This window comes from Rousettus aegyptiacus, unplaced genomic scaffold, assembly GCF_014176215.1.
Source record: "Rousettus aegyptiacus isolate mRouAeg1 unplaced genomic scaffold, mRouAeg1.p scaffold_m13_p_1, whole genome shotgun sequence".
Taxonomy (NCBI): Eukaryota; Metazoa; Chordata; class Mammalia; order Chiroptera; family Pteropodidae; genus Rousettus; species Rousettus aegyptiacus.
Window position 1 is genome coordinate 136,385,060 of NW_023416284.1, and position 13,968 is coordinate 136,399,027.

The window sequence follows — 13,968 nt, forward strand, 5'->3', positions numbered from 1 at the left end:
CAAGGTAAAGATGTCTGCTTTCTCTACTTCTGTTCAACATTGTTCTGGAGGTTACTAACCAATGCAATAAGGTACAAGAAAGAAAAATCAGATTGGAGAGGTGTAAGTAAAACTCTTATCATGCTCAGATGAGGTAATCATTTACGTAGAACATCCTTAAAAATCTATAAAACAGTTACTAGAACTAATAATTCAGCAAGATGACAGGGCTCGAATGTCAAGATACAAAAATAAATTGTTTTCTAATTGGACAGAAAACATAAAAAAAAAAGAACCTGGACTATCTTCTTATACCATATACAAGATAGATTAAAGACTTAAATGTAAAACTTGAAACCATAAAACTTTTAGAAGAAAACATAGGCAGTAAACTCTCTGATGTTACTAACAGGAATTTCTTTTCAGATATATCTCCTCGGGCAAGAGAAACAAAAGAAAAAAATAAACAAATGGGACTACATCAAACTGAAAAGTTTTTGTACAGCAAAGGAAACCATTAACAAAACAAAAACAAAACTGACTGTTTGGGAAAAGATATTTGCTAATGATACATCTGATAAAGGTTAATGTCCAAAATATGTAAAGAACGTATACAACTAAACAACAAGAAAACAATTAAAAAACAGGCAGAAGACCTGAACAGATACTTCTCCAAAGAGGAAATACAGATGGCTAATAGACATATGAAAAGATGCTCAAGGTCACTAATCATCAGAGAAATGCAAATTAAAACCACAATGAGATATCAACTCACACCTGTCAGAATGGTTATCATCAATAAATCAAAAAACAGCAAGTGTTGGGAAGGATGCAGAAAAAAGGAAATACTCATACATTGTTGGCGGGATTGCAAATTGGTACAGCCGCTATGGAAAAAAGTATGGCGGTTTTTCAAAAAATTAAAAATGAATATAATATACCTTTTGACCCAGCAATTATACTTCTAGGTATTTATCCGAAGAAAACCAAAACAATAATTCATAAAGATCTATGCACTTCAATATTCATGGCATTACAATTTACAATAGCCAAGATACAGAAGCAACCTAAGTGCCCATCAACAAATGATTGGATAAAGAAATTATGATTCATTTATACAATGGACTATTACTCAGCCATTAAAAAAAATGAAATCCTACCCTTTGCAACAACATGGATGGACCTCGAGGTTATTATCCTGAGTGAAATAAGTCAGACAGAGAAAGATAAATACCATATGATTTCACTTATATGTGGTGTCTAAGGAACAAAAAGTACAAACTTATCAAAAACAGACTTACAGATATAGTGGACAATTTGGTGACGGGCAAATCTACTGTATACTTGAAACTAAATAAGTAAATTTATTTTTAAAAAAATGAATAAATTGTATTTTTCTAGACAAGTTATGAACATTTAAAAAATGTAATTAAAAAGCAATATCATTTTAATGGCATCAAAAATACTTAGAGAAGTTTAACAAAATATGCACAAGATTTTGTACATTGAGTATTACAAAATATTGCTGAGGAAAAGTCAAGCACAATTAAATAGAAAGATAGCATGATAATTAACTGGAAGATTCATTATTATTGACTTATTCTGAAATTTATCCAGAAACTCAATGGAATGCCAATCAAAATCCCAGTGGTCTTCTCTCCTTTTGTAGAAATGCACAGATGCTTTCAAAATTTACATGATAATGCGAAGGACCTAGAATAACCAAAACAAGTTTGAATAAGAAGTGTTGGAAGATTCACAGTACCTGAAATTGTGACTTTTTATAAAGCTATAATAATCAAAACGATGTGTTATTGGTCTACGAGTAGACATAGTCAAGAAACTGAATAGAGGGTTCAGGAATAGACCGTCATACATACATGGTCAATTGATTTTTGGCAAAGGTAATTCAATAGTAGAAGGATAGTCTTTTCAACAAATGGTGTTAGAACTATTGGAGACTGATACCCTAAAAATGAACTTTGACCTTTACTTCACACTATTTACAGAATTGAACCCAATATGAATCATAGACCCAAATGCGAGAGCTAAAACTATAAAACTTACATATTGAAAGGACTGGTAAACAGGGAAATGACAACAAAGAGGGGTAAAAAGTAAGGCCAGTTCTAAGGAGAAAACTTAGGTGTGTATACTGTGATGTCATGTCTGTCATGAAAGTCAAGAGATGTGTTTTATAAAAGAATGAGTAATCAGTATATGCTGCCGATAAATGGAATAAGAGAAAACAAATTAACCATTGAGTTTGGCCAGGTGTAGGTCATTACTGACATTGATAAAAGCCATTCCAGGTGAGTAGTGAGGAGGAAGTGTTACATTGGGGTGGGCTGCATTAAAAGCAGGAGGTGAGTCAGCAAATATAGAAACTTTACCCAAGAATTTAATTTAATATAAAGCAAAAAATTAGGTCAGGAGGGAAAATGTGGGGATCAAGAGATGTTTTGAAGACAGGTAATATTAGAACATGTACGAGATTCTGGCAATTATAAAGGGAATAAATATATAAATATAAATAAATTATAAAGAGAAAGGTTGATGATCCTGAAAAGAAGAGAAATGATTCAAGTACTGCAGGCCTTGAGAAGAAAAGGGGATGGTATTCCTACACAGATGACATTGACCTTTAATAGGATCAAGGACACTTTTTTAGTAACAGGAAGAGTGGAAGTTATGCAGATAATGATAATTTAAGTTGGTGAACTGGGTAGTTGGAAGCTGAGGTAGCTCTTGTTTTATTTCATCTATTTTCTCTATGACATATCAACTGGAAGTGAGAGGAATGAGTAGTTAGAGACTTGAGGAGAGAAAAGATGTGCTATGGTCATATTGGAGAGTAAAACACTATTTACTAGGGAAGTTTGGTAGAAATGTCTGAGAGTACATTTTGAATGACTATTTTACATTTGTGACCAAAGAATTAAGAATTTGGTTAGCATAGTTTTGTGATTTTTTTTCCCAACAGCATTCAGGAGGCGATAAAAAATGATAGAATTTGAATGTTGTAATAGTAGTGAACCCATTCTGAAGAGCTGAGTTTCTCTAAAATGTATTCACAAACCGTCTATTTGATAACCTATTATTATGTTATCAGACTGCAAGTCAAACAATTTAATATGAATGTCATGTTTTGAGTAGGGAAACTTTTTATTTAACTGAATATAATATATCCCCAAAATTAAAGCCCTCAATTTCCGAAATTTTATCACCATTTTAATTGAAATCTTATTTAAGGTTTAAGACTATTCCCTCATACATTAAATGAAACTAAAGATCACTGTACTTCTTAATAGTAACTGTTCATAAGCCCAGAGTTGGATTCAGAATTTCAGTAAAATCTGACCAATACTAAATCCAATTCTAATAACCTTTTAACACATTTGGACATCCTTGAGAATACACTGAGATAGCTAAGCTCATTTATGGCTTTTAGCTCTAATATTGAAAATAGTAGTTTATCTCTATGAGCTATCTATTGCAAGTATGTGTACAACTTAACTTTCAGTTAATTTTCTGTCAGCCCACAGTATTGTATTACACTAATTTTGTTCAATAGATAATGAACTCCTAATGTTCCAAGTGCTATTCCCTGCACAAATATCATGATTTGAGCAACTACTTTGGTAGCCATGGGGAGGTTCGGTTTGTTGAGAAGGAGCAACTTTTCTATATAGAAGGAATTTTTATCAACAATGTAATGTAATATACCATATAGAACTGTAATCTGGACCCAAGAAAAGTTAATTATTGATCCTCATTCATTTTTTTATATGTTTAGCATCTTCCCCTCCCGCATGTGTTCTTATTACATTTCCTTCTACTTCTAGGAACTTGTTTTATCAATTGCCCCTCTTGTTTTTATCATCAACCTCTCTCTTTCTCTTGTCTTCTTTCCCTAAGATTACTGTGGTAGGCAGCTTCTAATATGGCTCCCAATAATTTCTGGCACCTTGTATTCATACGCTCGTGAAATCTTCTCTTGAGTGTGGGGTAAACCTAATGTCTTGTTACTAAGGAAGAGAATGAAGCAAAAAATGATGGCATATCACTTTCATGATAAGGTTACAAAATACTTTGAGTTCCACCTTGCTAGTACTCTCTCTCTCTCTCTCTCTGACACTTTTTTCTCCTTTCCTTTTCAATTTGTTCACTTTGAGAAATAAACTGCCATTTCAGAGAAGACCATATGGCCAGAATTGAGGGAAGACTGGCCAACAGCCAGTGAGGAACTGTGGCCTTCAGTCCAATAGTCCACACTGAACTGAATCCTGCTGACAGCCATGTGAATCAGTTTTGGAAGTGGATTCTTCCCCAGCTGAGCCTTGAAATGACAAAGCTTTAGTGGATATGTAGAATTTAACCTGAGATTAAATTTAATGGAATCTGACCTTTGCCCTTTGTGTTTTGAAATTTTTTGTCAGATAATAGTGTCTTTATTTTTCCCTTGGGGGTTTTGGGTCATACTGAATAGTCTGACAGTATAGTGTAGGGTGGGGCCAGTCACACCCAAAAGATCAACATTGTAATTGAGGGGTGGGCCTTTGGGTCATGCTGTATCAGTCAGTCTGGAGACCGAGATCAACCACATGGGTAATCACTCTATTATGCCTACCTAAAAGAGCCCCAATAAAAACTCTGAAGACTGAGGCTTGAGCAAGTGTCCCTGGTTGGTGGTACTTTATGCATATTATTATACATTGATGCTGGAAAGTACAATGCTCTGGCTCCTCTGGGAAAAGACAATGAAAGCTCCACATTTGGTACTTCCTCAGACTCTACCCTAGCATTTCTTCCTTATCTGAGTCTGTATCCTTTAAATATAATAAGCCATGATTATGAGTTCTATTATCTTAATATACTCCATTTATTATTACTCCTGCTGCAATTTCACTCTATCCATGTCCAGGAAAAATAAATTATTTTCTCTCTTACTATTGTATAAGTAATAAGTAATATCTCATTTCCTTTAAGGTGCTACAGCAAAAGAACTGGAATGTATCTGCCTGTATCTTAGAGGTAGCTTTTTCCAGGGAGAAAATTCTACCCCACAGATAGGATGGTGTACTGCTTTGTGCTCTGCTTCTAGAGACAACTTCTTTGTCTTCAGCTACTTGGTTCTCCCTTTTTCTGGTGCCTATCCCAGTTACAGATCCTTAGCCCTATTTCTAAGACTTTGGTAATTTTTGTTTAGCTCAAGATAGCTTCTGTGATCTGCCTTATAAATTTCTCAACCCTGGTCTTCTAGCACTCCATTTCTCTGATGAAGGACTGTACAGAAGGCCTTACTGATACTTTTCTGTTCTTTCCTAAATATCCCTGGAATAGATTTTTACGTCATATAAGTAGAACATACAACTTTTATGCAGAGAATATAAATACAGTATAATATACTTCAAATACAGAATAATTTGCACCCATTCCTATCTTCTATAACTTGAGATTTGTCCATTATTATGTCCTCAGCATCTAGGGGAGTACCTGAATATAGTAGATCCTTAAAAATAGTTTTGACTAAATGAATAAAATGTTACATCTGATGTTTAATTCGCAATAATCATATGTTTTTTGGAAGAGATTTAACTGTACTTTCTTAGCCTTGGAGTTTCAGCTGAGGTACCAATCTGAGAAAAATAATTGTAAGATAACCAATATTCTGAGGTCCTAAACCATTATTGCAAAAGAAGTGGCCAAAATTTGCTTTTATCATCATTAGCTGATCACCAATCTTTAGTCTATATATAAAAAGAAATTCATTAGGGGTTACAGTTTCAAGAGTAAAGATTTTCTTAGAGACTGCATGGGGAAGGCTGCAGTGTTTTTCCTCTCTTTCTTCAAGCCAAGGTAGGGGAATTTCATAACCCGCTTAGAGGCAAGACCGACATGTATCCCAGGACATTTGCATCACACAGATCCCTGTTTTAATGCTGGCAAATCTTAAAAGGAAGCTTGTCCAAGAAAACTGCCTGGAGGGCTCAGGCAATGTTGACTCAAAGAGGCTGGACAGGTACCACTGTAAGTCAGGTGCTTGGGGGCAGTCATTTGCAGCTTCCACAGGGAGGCACAAATTGGATCAAAACTCTTCCTTGCTTAGAATCCTTCAGTGACCTTCTACTATACTTTGGGTGAAATCTAAACTCACATTTGTAATTTTACTCCTTCCTATGTCCAAAATCTTATCTTGTAACATCTCATCACTTTCACAAATTATCAGCCACGTTGGTTTTCTTTCAGTTCTCACACACTGTATTCTTTCCTGTCTCAAAATGTTTATTCAAGCTGTGCCTTACACAAGAACTGTTATTTTTTTTTTTTTCTCCTTTTGCTTTTTGTAGGCCTGGCTCCTTTTTGGTCTTGAGATCTTGGTTAAAATCTCTCTCTTATATAAGCTTTTGTTGACCCGTTAATTTAACATAAATTTCTGTAATAATTTGAACTGGACAAAGCTGCAGATGACTAGCTTAACAGAATAACTAGCTTAACAAGAAAAAGCATCGTTCCCTCTTACATGAGAGTCACGGAATTAGTCTAGAACTGATGGTGTTGATGGTATTAGGATCCCAGGATCCTTATAGTTTATATCTCCACAATGTGTGGCCTCTGTTTTAAGTTTACCTTATGGCCCATGAGGCCTGTTCCTGTTGCAGCCAGTACATGTATATTCCAGCTGGAAAAAAGGAAAAAAAAGGGAAAAGGGCGTGTATCCTTCTAAGCTTAATTCTGGAAGTTGCTCATACTACCTTCACTTACACATATTGTTGCATCAGAGAGCATATTTTTGGAAGTAATAATACTCACCCTCAGATGTGCCATTGCATTTCATCCAGTTTCTAACCCACATCAGTACTTTCTTGTTCTTAGTTTAGCTCTGCCATATCTAATTGCAATTTAGGAAAGATGGGGAAAACAATCTTTATTCTATCCAATTAAAATTAGGAGACAGGTTAAAATGAGTATAAGGGACAACTGACAGTTATCCCCACAAACTTTCATCGGTTTTATTTTCTCACAGCTCTAATTTATAGAGCCTAAAACTTTTCTACCTCATAGAATCCTTCTTTGATCACTCAATTTAAAGTAAATTTCTATAATAGTTTTGGTTAGATTTTGCTTCAAGTGACAGAAAATTCAGCACATAAGCAATTTGACAAGGAAACAGTTTAATCACCTTTACTATGAGAAACACATTCTAGGATTTGCGAGGTGCTCTATGATAATCAGAAAGAGAATGAGTTAAATTTCATTTATATTAGTTGTATCAGTCAGCAAACTATAGCCCATGGGCCAAATCTGGCCTGCCACCTGTTTTTGAAAGTAAAGTTTTATTGAATTCTGCCTCATCCTTTAGTTAACATATTGTCTATCGTGTGTTTGCACTATAACTGTAGAGTTGAGAGTTGTAACTAAGAGTTACAAAGCCTAAATTATTTAGTTATTTAAATTATTTAATATGGCCCTTTATAGAAAAATACTGCTAACCTCTGACTTACGTTAATAGGTTTATTGAATAACACCCATTAAAGCATCAATTTCCCTGGAGCTCTAAGATTTTTCCTTTGAAAACCAGCTTTTAGAAGTTAAAGTATTTTATATATGTTTCTACAACAAACTTTTTTCTTCCTAGTATGTTTTTAATTTTCCATTTTCTGTGAGAGGTGAGTGAGACAAAGAAAGACCTTTTAACTTTCTCTCTTAGCGTTCTATTCTGGCTAATCCTCATGATGCCACCATTCTAAGAATTAGAATGCCAGAGCAGGAAGGTATTTTAGAGATCACTGTATGGGACACTCTGGTGTGCCACCTAGACTCCTGTTCCAGATGAAACACATTTCCCCGGCTGCTGAAGTCCTGTTGTCAGCTCTTGGCTATTAGCCCTGTTCAGAATTGCTTTGAGTGAAGAGAACCTGCTTGCCCAAATTGGTGCATCTGGCATATAGTGACAGTGGCATGAAGATATAAATGCCCAGTATTTCCCCCTTGTACGTTAACTTGGAGCCCCCGTCAGTTGACTGAGGCCTCATTGAGATTACATTGCAGCCCAACATTTCTCTCTTTTCCATCCTACTTTCCTTCCCCTCCTTCCACAGGTGTTTCCTAGAGTACTCCTTAGTAAACTTCTCACATATTAATCTCAACCTCATAATCTTCCCAGAGAACTCCACCAATAAAAGTCACCTTCCCTAATTTCCTGATTTTAGGAATCTGAGTCTTATGGATTTCCCAAGACACAGATTTGGGATGGGGAAGAGCCAGAACTTTTGGCTCCAAAGGTCAGTGCCCTTTCTACAATAATATAACTTCTTTAATTGTTAAGAGATCTCTGATTACTACTCAATCTCTTGAGCTCCTGTGAGAAGCAAAGACTTAAAGAATCCATGAAATACTATAGGCTGCTCATGATATTTTGATATTATAATATCAAGAGGCTATTTCAATTAAACATCATTGATATCTATTTATTGGGTTATGGGATGGGGTGGAATGGAGACCATTGTTTAAAGGAGGGTTCATGAATCAACATACCTGAATTCGAATTCCTTATTCTGCATTTTCAAGCTGTTTGATCTTAGATAAATTTCTCTTCCTTTTTTTTTTCTGTTTAAAAAAAAAAAAGAAAAGAAATGTCTGGTCATGGCACAGCTTTTGGGAGGGGTGGGGGTTTCCCTTGCAGCAGAGCCCTTGAGCCTCTTTTAGTGTTATAGAGATGCACTGACTTTTTAAAAATTATTTTTATTTTTCAATTCCAGTTGACATACAATATTATATTAGTTTCAGGTGTACAACATGGTGATCAGACATTTATATAACTTATGAAGTTATCACCCCAATAAATCTAGTACCCATCTGACACCATATATAGTTGTTATTGACTATATTCCCTATGCTTTATTTTATATCTCCATGACTATTTTATAACTACAAATTTTAATTTCTTAATCCCTTCACCTTTTTTACTCACCATCCCCCTCCAGCCCTATTTCCATCTGGCAAAAATCAAAATGTTCTCTGTATCTATGAGTTTGTTTCTGTTTTATTTGTTTGTTTATTTTGTTCTTTAGATTCCATATATAAGTGAAATCATGTGACATTTCTCTTTCTCTGTCTGACTTACTCCACTCAGCACAATACTCTCCAAGTCCATTCATGTGGTTACAGATGGCAAAATTTCATTCTTTTTTATGGCTAAGTAAAATTCCATTATATATATATATATATCACCTCTTCTTTATCCATTCATCAATTGATAGACACCCAGGTTGCCTCCATATCTTGGTTATTGTAAATAATGCTGCTATGAACATATGGATTCACATGCCCCTTTGAAGTGGTATATTGGGTTTGTTCAGATAAATACCCAGAAGTGGCATTACTGGGTCCTTCCTTGTCTCTTGTTATAGCCTTTGTTTTAAAGTCTATTTCATCTGGTATAAGTATTGTTACCCTAGCTTTTCTGTTTGTCTGTTTTCATTTTTAGAAATACCTTTTTCCATCTCTTTTAGTATGTGTGTCTTTCAATCTGAAGTGAGTCTCTTGTAGGCAGCCTATATAAGGGTCTTGTTTTCTTATTCACTCAACCACACTGTATTTTGATTGGAGAATTTAATCTATTTATATTTAAAGTAATTGTTCATGGATATGTAGTGATTGCTATTTTGTTATTTGTATTGTTAATCTTTTTTTCTTTTTCTTCTTAAAAAAGTCTCTCTAACATTTCTTATAATACTGTTTTGGTACTGATGACCTCCTTTAGCTTTTTCTTGTCTGGGAAGCTCTTTATCTATCTTTGATTCTAAATGATAGCTTTTTTTGGATAAAATAATCTTGGTTGTAGTCCTTGCTCTTGCCACTTTTAAGATTCCCTCTTTGCCTTTAACCTTTGGTATTTTAATTATGATATGTCTTGGTTTGGACCTCTTTGGGTTCATCTTATTTGGAACTCTGTGCTTCCTGGACTTTTATGTCTATTTCCTTTGCCAGGTTAGGGAGGTTTTCCATCATTATTTCTTCAAATAGATTTTCAATCCCTTTCTCTTTCTCTCCTCCCCCTATGATGTGACTGTTGGTACATTCGATGGTGTCCCAGGGGCCCCTTAAGAATGGAACACATTTTTATGTTTTCTGTTAAAAGTTCTCACTGAGTTCATCTACTCTTCCCCTAAGTTCATTGAGCATCTTTATAACCAGTATTTTGAACTGTACATATGGTAGTTGGCTTGTCTCCATTTTGTTTAGTCCTTTTTTCTGGAGCTGTGTTCCATTCTTTCATTTGGTATATGTTTCTTTGTCTCCCTATTTGGGCTGCCTCCTTGTATTTATTTTTTTGTATTAGGTATGGCTGTTCTTTCTCCCAGTCTTCATAGAGTGACCTTATGCAGTAGATGTCCTGTTGGGTCCAGTAGCTCAGTCTTCCCTGGTCACCTGAGCCAGGTGCTTCCGGTGTGTCCCTTTTAAAGGTTATGTGTGCCCTCCCATTGTAGTTGAGCTTTGGTTCCTCTTTGCACATCAGTGGGAGGGACTGACACTTGCACTGATTGATTTTGAGGACCAGCCAATTCACTTTAGCAGGTTTCTGGTGCCTTCCCAGTCTGCCTTTCAGGTATGTTGTCCTTGGATGCAGTCCTGGGTGGTGCTTGGGTTTGGTCCAAAGATATGGAAAAAGCCACTGGAAGTGGCTTGTGTGAGAACACAAGTTGGGTGGCATGGGATCTCAGGGATCATCAGGGCAGGACCACCAGTGTTGGCTAGGTTAATAGAGGCTCAGATTTGGCTCAGATTTGGTGTCCGCCTGCATCTACAGGCCAGGAGTGGGGAGGGCTCAACAAAGAAACAATAGATTCTACTAGCACTTCTGTCTGGGAGAAAGCTGCCTTTCCAGCCAGTTCCTGAAGCCAAACAATGTCTCTGTATGTCAACCTACTGCCCCAGTGCTGGAGCTCAGAGTGAGTGAATCCATCAATGAGTAAGTCCATGAACAGTCCCTTTAAGAGAAATGTCTGTGACTCCAGCTGCCCTTCATCTCATGTAGCCACAATCTCCACTGGTTTTTACAGCCAGAAGTTGTGGGGACTTCTCTTCTGGGGGGTGGGGGATCCTAGTGTGGGGCTGGGAACTCTCACATCTCCAGAGGGATCTCTACAGCTGAGATATCCCTCCTGATTCTCAACTACTACACACTGGTGTGGGACCAGTCATTCCACATCTCCACCCTTCCTATCAGTCTTGAGGTGATTTCTTCTGTGTGTCCCCAACTGTAGGACTTCTGTTCAGCTAGACTTCAGGTGACTCCCAATGATTCTGTAGTTTAATTGTAATTTCGATGTGGTTTTGAGAGGGGGCAAGCACACATTTACCTACTCTGCCATCTTGATAGGAAACCTTGGACGAATTTCTTAAATTCTCTAAGCGTTAAGTTTATTATCTGAGAATTGGTGGACAATACTACTTATTAGAGGAATAGGGAACCTTCTTCTTTTTCCATAGCTTCAGCTTATTTAACATGTGACATCATTCTGTTTCACTGCATTCTGTTCTGGAAGGAATCACTGAGAATTCTAAGATATTGCTACCATTATGATAGTTAAGCATGGAAAGTCATGGTTCCTGCCCTTGAGAAATCTCTAATTCTATCAGAGAGATAAAACTTGAAATATAAAACAATCAGAGAAATATGTAAGGCAGAAATCAAGTCCAAATGGTATGTAATGAGCAACATGTTAGGAATTAGGACTGACATAGACTTAATATGGGTAAAACTCTCATGCCTTATAATTGTTCTTGAAGGATCGAAGGAGGCAGAATTATCAGTTTTCAAATTAAAAGGATGGAAATAACTTATCCAATCCATTCTTTACAATTGGAAATATAAAAAAAGTCATAAATGAAACATGAAAAGTTTATAATTTAAATTTTTATGTAATAAATTTCACTCTATTCAATTATGTAAGTACTGCAAAATTCATAGAGTTGTGTAATCACCATCAAAATTAACAAACTTTTGGTTTCATCAATTCCCCCAAAAATTCTCTCATGTGAACACTACAGTCAAAACCTTCTCCTCCCCTCCCCAAACCCTGACAACCACTGATCTGTGCTCTTTCCCTGTATTTTTGCTGTTTCCAGAATGTCACATAAATGGAATTATATAATATGCAGCCTTTTGATATGGCTTCTCTTGGCATAATACATTTATGTTCTATGTACCAACCTTTTAGGTAATATGAATACAGCTGCTATGAACATTTGTCTACAAGTTTTTTGTGTGCACATGTACTTTCATTTTTCCTGAGTAAAGAATAGAATTACTGAGTCTTAAGGTAAATTTATGGTTTTAAGAACATTTAAGAAACTGAAAAGCTGTTTTCTAAAGTGGCTGCACCAGTTTATATTTCCACATTCAATATATACAGTTTCCAGTTTCTCCATATCCTTGTCAACATTTATTATTGTCATCTTTTCTAGTTGTAGCCATTCTTATAGGTATAAAGTAATTTTAATTTGCATTTCTCTAATGACTTGGGCATATTTTCATTCCCTTTTTTGCCATTCACATATTTTCTTTGGTGAAATGTCTTGTCATATATATGATTTGTAATTGTTTTCTCCCAAGGTGTGGCTTGTCTCTATTGCTTTTCTTTTTTTTAATTCAGTAATTTTTTCTCTTTATAATTTTTTTCCTTCTATTTGCTTTAATTGTAATCTTTCTTTTTTTTATAGTTTCTTAAGATGGAAGCTTAAATTACTGATTTGAGATCTTTTCTAACAAAAGCATTTAGAACTATTAATTTCCTTCTAAGGAATGCTTTAGCTGCATTCAGCAAATTGTGACATGTTATATTTTTATTTTCACTTAGGTAAAATATTTTCCAGTTTCTCTTGAGACTTTCTCTTTGACTTATGGGTTATTTAGTAGTATGTTTCTCGATTTCCAAATACTTGGAACTTTTCCATGTATCTCTCTGTTATTGATTTTTTTTTGTTTAATTTCATTGTGGTTAGATAACATACTTTGTAAGATTTTGGTATTTTTAAATTTGTTGATGTTTGTTTTATCACCCAAAATATAGCCTATGTGGTGCAATGTTTCATGTACATTTGAAAACAATATGTATTCTACTATTAGGTAGAATGTTCTATAAATGTCAACTAGGTCAACTAGTTGGTACTGTTGATCTAATTTTCTATATTCCTACTGATATTCTACTTGTTCTATTGATTACTGAGAGAAGAGTATTGAAATGTCCAAGTATAATTCAAGATTTATCTATTTCTTCTTTCGTTTGTATTAGATTTTCCTTCATGTCTTTAGAAGCTCTGTTGTTAGGTTCGTACACATTTAGAATTCCTATATCTTAGTGAATTGACACTTTAAGTATGATATAATTTTTCTGATAATTTTTTTTTTGTTTCAAAGTCTTTGTTATTACTGTAGTCACACCAGCTTTCTTTTCATTAGTATTTGATAGTATAACTTTTATAATGATTTTACTTTTAATATATCTATATCATGATAGTAAAAGTGAGTTTCTTCAAAAAATCAGTTGGTTTACAAATAGCATATACTTGAGTTTTGTTTTCTCATCCAACCTTATAACCTGTCTTTTAATTGGTGCGTTTAGATCATTTTCATTTAACATGATACATTGTATTTAGGTCTATTCTTTTTGTTTGTTCGTTTGTCTGCTCTGGGTTTTTGTTTTTGTTGTTGTTCCCATGTTTCTTCTTTTTTATATTCTTTTTGTTTATTTGACTATTTTTAAGTATTGTATTAATTTATCCAATATTAATTTATCTATTAACTTTTTAGCTATATCTCTTTGTAGTAATTTATGGTAATTTCTCTAGGCATCAAAATATATACAGTTAATCTTTTAGAATATAATTATAGTTAATATTTACCACTTCAAGTAAATTTAAAGCCTTACCACCATAAAGGTTCCTTTACTCTCTCTATGTTATAATTGCTATATGCAGTAT